The 11,326-nt window shown below is 42.8% G+C and overlaps 1 long non-coding RNA gene across 1 annotated transcript; it reads right to left on the bottom strand.

Moving 5' to 3' along the window:
• Positions 1-7,489: 7,489 nt before the first annotated feature.
• LOC148685772 (uncharacterized) lies at positions 7,490-8,732 on the bottom strand. The gene is made up of 3 exons (XR_015950076.1): positions 8,396-8,732; positions 8,010-8,110; positions 7,490-7,604 (listed from the first exon to the last, which is right to left on the bottom strand). It is a non-coding gene; the product is annotated as an uncharacterized LOC148685772 (long non-coding RNA).
• Between the last annotated feature and the right edge of the window lie 2,594 nt (positions 8,733-11,326).

The following is an 11,326-nucleotide window of genomic DNA, read 5'->3' as shown; positions in this document are numbered from 1 at the left end:
ACCCCCGGAATGGAGAAAAAGATACAGTCTTTACCTTTGTAAGCTACATAGCAACTACACAAATATCAGAGGCTTCTACTCACACGTAGTCTTCCAGCTAGAAAAACTACTGTACTTTTCTGTCTATAAGACATACCCATGTATTTAAGAAAATGGGGGGGGGAGAGAGATGGCACAGAATTGTTGAGCTCACCCACGTGCACCACTAAATCCACCACTCGTCTGTCGCATCGCCGGCAGAAGTTGCCAATCGCCCACCCAACTGCCAGAGTGTCAGCCAATCAAGACCACCCATTGATGCAGCAACCAATAACACGCACAATAGCCGCTGAAAGCATCAGCAGCAACCAATCAAACGTCCACCCTATGCACTGCCCATGTATAAGACAACCCCCACTTTTTAGCATGATTTTTAAAGGGGAAAAACTTGTCTTATACATGGAAAAGTACAGTATGTATGGAGGATTCGGGGCAGAACCAGGGAAAGGTGTTGTTTGGAGAGGGGACATGGCCTAGAGAAAGGCCTGAGCTTGGCTCCGATGAGGGAGCCTGTTTGGGGGGGGCTCCTGGTCAAGCCCCCTCAAAAAAGTGCACCCAGAGCCATGGGCCCCTCAGTCCCGCCCCCATGCTATGTTACTGCCCAGAAAAGTGTGCTTAAGTCAGAATGGTTTCAGCATAACAGAAGAATAACTACAATTGTTTTCTGTACTGAGATAACTCCATCACACATACATCCAAACATGATCCATGAATGGCTCTCAAGATGCCTTGGTATGTGGTGTGGTGATTTTACTTGGAATGTATGGCAAACTACCTTTGGCTTTGTTTTAACACAGCAGTGGGGGAAGGAGCCTTTTCAACCTGAGAGCCACATTCACTCATGGGCAATCTCTCAAGGGCCATATGCCAATGGTGGGCATGTGGAGTATAATTGTTTAATTCATACTGAAATGGAGAATGCCTGAATGTGTATTACTGAAGGTTTTAACAAGGGGATTTCCCATGGGCTACATTATGCTCTCTGAGCTCCTTGATGGGTTGATAATTAACTAGTGTTGTTTTCTGCTAACTAACATGTGAGTGTTTAACCTTAGACCAGGTGACAAAGGTATTTGGTTGCAAATCTCCATTTTGAAAGGCACTTGCCTTTATTCTTTGTTCCCAGTCTCTGTGGCAGTAAGATGCCTCTCCAGGAGCTCAAAAACATTAGGGGCTGAAATGCAGGTGAATGGAGCCTCATTGAGAGAAGTGAGGTTACAGGGAACCAGGCAAAGGACCTTCTCGGTAGTGGCGCCTGCCCTCCCATCAGATGTCAAGGAAATAAACAACTATCTGACTTTTAGAAGACATCTGAAGGCAGCCCTGCATAGGGAAGTTTTTCATGTTGATGTTTTACTCTGTTTGATGTTTTAATTTGCTGGAAGCCACTAGGCTGAGGTAACCTAGTTATATGGGCAGCATATACATCATCATCATCATCATCATTAACAACTCTTTGGATGTATCATTTACTGGGTTTTGTTCTGTATTGAAGAAAGTTCTGCAAGTAAAGTTTTGAATTCAACTTATGGGCCTTGACACTGTTTTATTTCCAAAAGAAGTCAGTTTTGATGCATCCAGTCACTTTAAGCCGCACAATATTGATATCTGAAACAGGGTGGGCAGATTGTGTGTTTCAAAGTCTGTTCTTCTGCTAATGCAATGGCAAAAGAGCAGAATGTGTATACAGCAATGGCCAGACCTACACAACTTTCAATACATTTCTCCAGCAGGGTGTGCCAGTGTGGTGCATGAGAAAAGCCTTGCATTTCTCAGCTCTGGTAGACTTAGAGAGAGGAGAGAGGGGGACCGAGCAGGAGTGGACAACACCAGCATCCATTGGCCTCATGTCCCCCTGAAGCACTGGAGACCGTATCTCCTCCTTCCATCTCTCCTTGGGAGAATTCAAGGGCCGGTCATTAATCATACAAGCCGTCCTCTCCATGAGAATACAATGACCTTCCTTATCCAACTCTTCAACATATCCGACATGTGCAATAACAATCAGCCTTGACACATCTGTATTAGTCCCAGGAGATTCTTTATTTTGAAAGAAACCTTCACATAGTTACCAGTCACTCTAGTTTAAATAATGATATAAAAATACAATAGGACACATATTATCCAAATCAAAGACTCTGGCTTTTCCAGATTAATTAGATATTCTTCTCCACCGGACGCTTGTCGCCATTAGCTTCTTGGATGCCCATTTATCTGGATGTTGGTGGGGCCATGTCCCTTTCGGCCGGTCATTGGGTGTAGCCTTAGACCATGAGGATGATGTTCCACCTTCGCTGCTGGAGGCATCGTGACAGTGAATACCAGTTACAGGTGAGGAGAGAGATGCTGTGCCCGGGTCCTGCTTGTGGGCTTCAAATTGGGCCATCTGGGTGGCCACTGTGAGAGCAGGATACTGGACTAGGTGGGTCACAGGCCCAATCCAGCAGGCCTCTTCCTATGTTCTTATGCTTTTCAAATTCACACTTAACCCCCTTCCCCCAAAACTTACCAAGTACTCTCAGTCATCTTTTGAAGATCTGTTTATGCCCACAGGCAGGGCTTTTTTCTGGGGGGGGGGGGACACAATGCAGGGGTATGCATACCCCTAAACATTTTGTGAATCTTTGTACTTTTCTCCATTTACTGTTTTTATTCCCCCGATTTGAACTATAAAATGGTGATTTCCTTGAGTGAAAATGAGAGTACCCCTAAACATTTTTTTAAAGAAAAAAGCACTGCCTGCAGATACCGTATATAAGAAATACGACCCGGCGTAAAAGACGACCCCCGACTTTTGAGAATATTTTCCTGGGTTAAAAAGTAGTCTTATACGCAGGAATATACGGTATTTGTAGCTCTTCAGTGAGTGTTTTTGTTTATGTTTTAATTCCCTGGTCCCTTTAATGATGATCTGGTTTGCTTTTAATGATTTAAAAAAAAAATGTGTAAATGTTGCATAGCACCCTGATAAATTATGGTATGCCCAGCCTAGAGACATGATGGAGATACAGATTCATTCATTTATTCATTCAAGAAGAAGAAGAAGAAGAAGAAAGACCTCAAAGCGACTTACAAGGAGAATACAATAAAATCAAGGGGGGAATACAGCCATACATTAAAACATGCAAAAGTTAAAATACTAAAAGTGAGTAAAATCACCTCAACCTCCAAAAGTGTCTAAGCAGATTTGTCTGAACAAAATGTTTTTAGCAGGCACTGAAAAGAGAACACTGAAAGCAGCTGAGCTGCTTGATCTCAATAGGCAGGGAGTTCCAAAGTTTCAGTGCTGCCACACTAAAGGACCAAATTCTCACACATGTGGAACAGGTATTATGGGGCACCAGTGGCAGCGCCGTGTGGGCACATGCGGGGCAATGTGATCTCGTAGGCCAGCCAATCCCAAGTTGCTACGGGTTTTTATTTACTAATAGTAACAACTTGAATGAACTTGGTCAGTTGGGAAAACAGCAGCTACTGCAGATAACTGAGCACAGGTGTTAAGTGCTGACAAGGACTCGCTCCTGTCAGCAATTGGGCTGCAGCACTCTGTACTGACTGCAGCTTCTGGATCAAGCATCAGGAAAGCCCCAAATGTTTTCTGCTCCCCACTAATCGTGTATGGTATGCAGGGGTATAACCACTTTTGGACACACTGACGGCTGTCATGGACGCCCCAGAGGGATGGTCAATGCCATGGGTGGGTGAGGTTTTCGGACCAGAAAAAAAGCTTCACCACACCTTGGATGGGTGATCGATATTATGCTTGATCTACATCACTAATACCTTTGAAACTTAATCTCCAGCTTGTTTGCTATCTTTCGTTGCATTCAAAGCAGTCTTACCAAGCACTGCGACACCAATACTTTCGAAACAGAGATATTGGGAAGTGACATAAGTCTGATAAAAATTGCACCAGCTGAACTGCTGGATCACAAAATAACAACGGTGACATTTGCCAGATCTCCTTGGCTAAAGATTATCTGGCTGTCAAGATGAAAGAGGAAACATGCTAAGACACAAGACGGTAGAGATTAGGATTTCTGGAGGAGACGCAGCCTGGAAAACGCTCCAGATCTACTTTTCAGACTTTAAAAGAGCCATTAGAAATATCCTCATACTTTTGTTTTTTAAAGCATGTGTTTATTATTTAAGGCATTCATGCCCTTCCACCTTTAAAAGTTGCACAAGTTGGCTAACAACCCATAAAATCAAAAAATGCACACAAAACCTCCAGTAAATGCAATTAAAATTAAAACCAACAAAATAATAGCATGCAAAAACGGGATTTAAAACAAAATCAAAAAACCCCTCAAACAGGAACATGGGGGTTAGGTTTATTCAAGGATTTTTTCCTCTTTTTTCTTATACATATGTTCCAGTTTTATTTATATGTTCCAGTTTTATTTATGTTAAAGGGACAATGCACTTAAGTCCAGTAATGTAGTCTAGCTTTCGCCTTAAATGTTATGCAAACCAATCAAATTTTGTTGCAGTAACACATCCATACAATTTACAGATTCCCTAATGCCTACTTTTATTCTGTATCACATAACTAACGTTGACTTGAGCAGCCCTTGGTGCTTGATGTAGAGGAGATGAGAGAGAGTGCCAGGCAGGCCTCCCTAGAGAGGGAGTTCCATAATCAAGGAGCCACCACTAAAAAGACTCTTGTGGTCCATCAAGCTTTCTTCAAATGTCACTGAGTGAACTTCACAGCTGGGTGAAGATTCAACTGGGGGTCTCCCCAATCCTGGCCTGATGCTCTGACCATGGTGCATCATGCTCAGATCCCATTGATCAACTAACTGCCTCCATTAACAAGAAACCCGCATAGCCAAGAATGATGTCCCAACCATGTGCTAGCTTCTCAGTAGCTAACTCATGCTTAGCTGGAAGTTCAGGTTAGCGACAGCCACATTCCTGATGCTAGGCTGGAATTTGGAGTCCCCATGGCTACTAGCCATGGGAGTTGCTCTTGGTCCCAGTTCCTGTGTGCAGGTTTTTGACAGCATCTGGTTGGCCACTGTTAGAACAGAATGCTGGACCAGGCAGGCCATTGGCCTGATCCTGCAGGCTCTTCTTAATCTCTTAGCTATCGCTCCTGACCAAAGTACAAGGCTATGGGGACCTTCCGCACAACTGCCCACCAGAACACTGAAACATAATTTCCTGGAGCAGGGATTAGCCAGCAGATATTGTTGGACGGCGGTTTCCCATCATTCCTTGTTAAGCATAATGGTTTAATTCACACAGAAATGAAAAATGTTTATGTATTAATGAAGGTTTAAAATGGGAAATGGCCAAATGTATATTGCTAACACTGCGGTTTTTCCACAAGGATTATTCTAAAGGACTCTGAGCAGGGGGCATCTTACCCATAGAGGCTAGTGGCGCAGGGTGCCAGGGCGCCAAGTTATGGAGGGAGCCAGGGAAGAGGCAGAGGCTAGATACGGTACTTCCTAGCATCAGCTCGCTGCCCTCACCCGCCTCCACATGCCACTCCGAAGCAGCGCCGCGTCCAGAGCCTCCGCCTGCCATGGCCACCACAGCACGAAGCTGCCGCATCCAGCCGCTGTCTCTTCCCCACCGGAGGAGTTGCCCTCCAGCCGCTGCCCACCTCCTCCAGCCCTGCAAAGCTGGGTGCGTCACCGGCAGCGCCATCCTCCCTAAAAAGGTTGGCAACTCTGGGAAACGGGGGGGGGGTGCGCTGGAGGGATCTTTGCACCATGGCGCCGGATATGCTTAAGACGGCCCTGACTCGGAGCATCTTGCAAGTTAATGATTAGCGGATTGTTGTTCTCGGGTAGCTGACATGTGAGGTTTGTAAACCTAGGATCCTGTGAGAGTTATTGGGTTGCCTTCTCCATTTTGAAAGGAGTTGCGTTTGTCTCCCAAACTTAATGGAGTGGGGATGCAAATGGAGTTTCTCTCTGAAAACTGCAGAGAGAACAATGTATGTAAATGGCTTTCCTGAAGGGAGAGCAAAACAGCCTGGAAGCTGGGAAGCAGACTGGAGAGAGAGAGGGAGAGAAACCTTTGCTTATCGGTCTGTTTGGATTATTTCATATTTTGTAAGATGCTGTAAGATTTGTAAGATTTCATATTTTGTAAGATGCCACTGGTCCCATCACCTCCTGGCAAATAGAAGGGGAAGAAATGGAGGCAGTGAGAGATTTTACTTTCTTGGGCTCCTTGATCACTGCAGATGGTGACAGCAGTCACGAAATTAAAAGACGCCTGCTTCTTGGGAGAAAAGCAATGACAAACCTAGACAGCATCTTAAAAAGCAGAGACATCACCTTGCCGACAAAGGTCCGTATAGTTAAAGCTATGGTTTTCCCAGTAGTGATGTATGGAAGTGAGAGCTGGACCATAAAGAAGGCTGATCGCCAAAGAATTGATGCTTTTGAATTATGGTGCTGGAGGAGACTCTTGAGAGTCCCATGGACTGCAAGAAGATCAAACCTATCCATTCTTAAGGAAATCAGCCCTGAGTGCTCTCTGGAAGGACAGATCGTGAAGCTGAGGCTCCAATACTTTGGCCACCTCATGAGAAGAGAAGAATCCTTGGAAAAGACCCTGATGTTGGGAAAGATTGAGGGCACTAGGAGAAGCGGACGACAGAGGACGAGATGGTTGGACAGTGTTCTCGAAGCTACGAACATGAGTTTGACCAAACTGCAGGAGGCAGTGCAAGACAGGAGTGCCTGGCGTGCTATGGTCCATGGGGTCACGAAGAGTCGGACACGACTAAACGACTAAACAACAACAAAGCCTCGCTAGCTGGGGCTGATGCAAGTTGGAGCCCAAACAACACCTGGGAGGAACCACTTTGCCCGCCCCCCGCCCTAGAGAGATGAACTTATGACAGCAGAGCCCAGAAGGCTACCTTGATATTTATCTTAATTACATTTCCTTAATAACATTTCCTCTTTAATTGCCTCCATTCAATCTCCGATGTGGCACCCCAAATAATTTGTCTCTCACGCTTAGGCTGTTCCTCGGTTCTGAGGCCATTTGTCATCCTTTCGCTACAGCACACGTACTCTGCTGGCTAAATCTTTCCTTGTAAATCTGCCCCTTCAGACTCTTAATTATTCCTGGTTGCTCTTCCCTGTAACTCTCGCGGATTTGTTTTATAGCTCTCCGGCAATTGGAAAAGGGACATTGCGGAGTTCATATGGAACGGGAAAAAACCCCGTATAAAATATAAGATTCTGATAGACCATAAGGAGAGAGGGGGATACGGCCTCCCAGATTTGGAAATTTTTCATGATTCCGCGGCATTAGCTTGGATTAAAGAATGGGTAATTTTAAAAAATTCGGATCTATTAGACTTAGAAGGCGATGGGCTAGGACACGGCTGGCATTATTACCTGATGAAAGATAGAATAGATAAGAAGAATTTTTTCAGGTTCCATATGATTAGAAAATCTTTATTTAAAGTATGGTTAAAATACAGGAGATTCTTTGAACCCAAAACCCCCTGGTGGCTTTCTCCAGCTGAATTATTGGCGGTGAGGAGACGTAATATGAATAACACATGGCCCACATACCGTATGCTCCTGGAAGAAAAGGAAGGAACGCTGAAATTAAGAGAATATAAAGAAATAAAGGATCATTTAAACACGTGGTTAGATTACTTTCAAATTAATCAGAGATTACAATTGGATAAGAAAGTGGGATTTGAAAAGAATAAATCGTACCTGGAGGAAATTTTAATTGATAAGGAGGGCAAATATATTTCGAATTTATACCAGATATTATTAAAATGGGAAACAGAAGAGGAGCTTACAAAAAATTATATGATCAAATGGAGTAAGGATCTGGGGAAAACAATAAGTATGCAAAAATGGGAACAATTATGGATAAGAGATTCGAGATTCACCCCAAATTATGATTTGATAGAGAATATATTCAAAATGCAAAATCAATGGCATTTAACGCCGGCCAAACTGGCCAAAATGTACCCAAATGTAAGCAATATCTGCTGGAGATGCCGTAAAGAAGTTGGGACATATGTTCATATCTGGTGGAGCTGTGACCTCATCAAAGACTTCTGGGAACTAGTCTATAAAGAGTTAAAGAAAATTGTGAAATACTCTTTCAAGAAACAACCAGAAATCTTTTTATTAGGGATGTTAGGAGAGGACATAAAACCGAATGATAGATGCGTAGTGAGCTACGCAACAGCCTCAGCAAGACTCTTATTGGCAAAAGCATGGAAATCACAGGAGACTCCAAAGAAGGAGGATTGGTTACAAAAATTAATATTATATTATAATTTAGCAAGAAAATACGAATTATTGAAAGAAACTAATGTGAAGGATAATTTAAAGAAATGGGAATCACTTACCATTTATCTCAGTACACACATAGATAAACCGTCTCTTCTTTCCGACGCAGCAGGATTCTAGAAATAAGAAAAAAAAATGATTAATTTTATGGATATTATATTTCTCATTTCAAGGTATATGTGGACTATACTTGCTCTCTTTCCGAGATAGTAAGACTCAAGGATTAAGAAGACAAGATAGAATTTGATTATTTGGATATTATTTGTATTGTAATATTCTGCATCACTATTTTTCAATTTGGATTTGGTTTCTAATTGAGCAAAGTTGTAATATTGTGTGTGTGATGTAAATACTTACAATTTAGATAAGTCTAATTTAGGTTGTGAAGGAACAGGGTTGGGGGTAAGAGCAGGGGAGGGAAGGGGGGTTTTGGGAGGTAGGGGGGAGGGGGGGTCTTGTTTTTGTGCTTGTTCTGTTTAGTTGGGTGTATTTTAATTGTTGTATATGTTCAAATCTATAATAAACTTTATTTAAAAAAAAAAAAGAAAAAAGGAAATGGATACGAGAGCGCAGAGGATCTTGTATTCCAGCTGTTTTGCTTACCCCCCCCCCACCCTCCCCGCTCTGTGGATGCCTCATGTTCCTTCTGCAGATGGAATGGCAGGAGCTGTTGCCCTACCACATCGTAAAATCATATTTATTTTCTTTGCACCAAAGGGGGAGGAAAACAGGGCACCATCCCTTGCCAAACAACGTGAGTGCACAAATCACTTAAGACCAGGGTAGATGCCTGTGTGTAGAATGCCTTTGTCCTACTCATGCCAACAGCCCCAGATATAACCCAGTTAACGTCCCGGGAGAGGAGGCACCTCATAGATCAGTTTTCCCTTCCATCTCCATCACCTTACGACTGGCAGCTGAGTTTGGGTTTACACATGGCAGCAGAACGAGGTGGGAATGAGGTGGCAGAGCCCTGAGGTCGTAGAATGGGCTGTACTGTTTTGGACTTCTCAAGGCGGGGGGGGGGGGGCAAATCACATTTTTAACATCCCCTTGCATTAAACACATACAACCTCCCTGTAAGTAACTGTTGAGTAACCTCTGGCTTGTGGACCTAAATTAAGCTCACCATGTCATCCTTTCCCTGGCAGAAAAAGTTATCTTATGTAGCCAGCACTTAAAATCAAGCCTCTTATGCAAAGGGCAAGTGTGTGTGTGTCTGTGTGTGTGTGTGTGTGTGTGTGTGTGTGTGTGTGTGTGTGTAGGAATACAGGATCTGGATTACCATCCAGACCTTGCTAGAAAGCTAACACATCCGTGGACTGGGAGTGGGGGACAGGAATTTGTGCAACAGAAGGAGAGTTGGAGAGAAGGGGGTGGCATGCAATGGGCAAGAGATGGGGTGGGATGAAATTATAAGGAATCTTAAACAAGGGATGGATTAGATGGTTGGAAATTGGAATGTCATTAGGATCTGGCCGTGGATTACAGGGAACTGGCAACCAGGGGAGGGAGGGGGGTTTAAGGAAATAAAGGTAATAGGTTAAGAATGAGGGTGATAGATTTAGTAAATGGGAATGTTTTTAAGGGGAATTTGTAAGCTAAGGGGTTTTTTATAGATAGAATATTTTTTTCTCTTTTCTTTTCTTCTTTAATAAGGGAGTTTCTAGGATTTAAGAGTATTAAATTATGTGAAAATATAGAAAGTATTATTAGATGAGTATGTTATACAGTGGAAACTACTGAAGTTGGGTATAAAATGGACTCGGGAGGGGTGGGACGGGGAAGTCGAAGTCATGATAAGGATAATGATATAGTTAGATTGATGCTATTTTTTCTCTTTTTTTCTTTTTGTGGTTTTTTTGTATTCTTTTTTGTATTCTTTTTTTCTTCTTTTTCTTCTTTTTCTTCTTCTCCCCCCCCCCTTGATGGTATTATGTTGTGATAAGTTATGTGATGGTAAGTCTTTTAAGTTGAAAATCTCCAATAAAAATTATTTTGAAAGAAAGAAAGCTAACACATCCAATATGGGCTGACCTGCTTGTTTTTCTGATTGCAAAAATAGATGGCTCGTTCAAAAATATGCCCACTCTAGAAGTAGTACCATCCATTCTTCACCTCAGGAATCTGCCACCTCATTCTGACTGCAGGTATTACATTTGAGTTGACAGAAGCTGTTATGGAAACTTCCATCCATGGCATTAGATCTGTGATGGTCCATTCACCGCAGACAAAAGACACCACTGGATGTGTGATGAACACCAAGTGATGATCATCTGCTTGTGAATCATCTCAAATGCAGTCTTGGATGGAATCTACACACATATTAAAAAACGCTGTGAAAATACTTTTCTAAAAAAAGTTTTGGAAAAGATATTGAATTTGCCATAGCTCACCATCACCATCTAGTGTCACATTTGTACATTGCACTTTGCAACACATTTAAAATGTTTTATTTGCAGCTGTATAGCTGAGTCCTTATTGTCCATTTTACTTCTGAAATGATCCATGTTCATCTTTCCATTTTTCATTTTGGAGTAAAATTGGCAAGGAACCTTGGTTGTGGGCCAATTCACAGACTAAAAACGTGGCCTTATTTCTAACATATCCCATACAGCTGTGTCTGAAGCAAAAAAACCCAACACAACTCCAGATGCTGAGGAATCTGATTGATAGGCCAAATTCCACGATGCAAGCCAAAAGCTATGATTTCTTCATGTGATAATCACAGCTTCACTCATCCATCTGTGCTATAAGAAGAAGCTAGCAAAGTTGTAGTCACCAAAAATGGGATTTAAGATTGTACGACAACAGAGTTCCATACCTAGAGCAGCATTGTGAACCCAGTCCCCTCCAGGGAACAGAGAGGCTTTGAAATGAACATTTCTTTATCTGCTCTCTGCCTTATCATTATCCCACCATTACCTTGATGGTGCTTGAATAGACTTTGCTAGCAACTAGACTTGCATGCGTTGACAAGTGTGAGGAGC

This window comes from Zootoca vivipara, chromosome 5, assembly GCF_965207765.1.
Source record: "Zootoca vivipara chromosome 5, rZooViv2.hap1.1, whole genome shotgun sequence".
Classification (NCBI taxonomy): domain Eukaryota; kingdom Metazoa; phylum Chordata; class Lepidosauria; order Squamata; family Lacertidae; genus Zootoca; species Zootoca vivipara.
The sequence above is the reverse complement of the archived record's forward strand: the minus strand, read 5'-3'. Positions and strand labels throughout refer to the sequence as shown.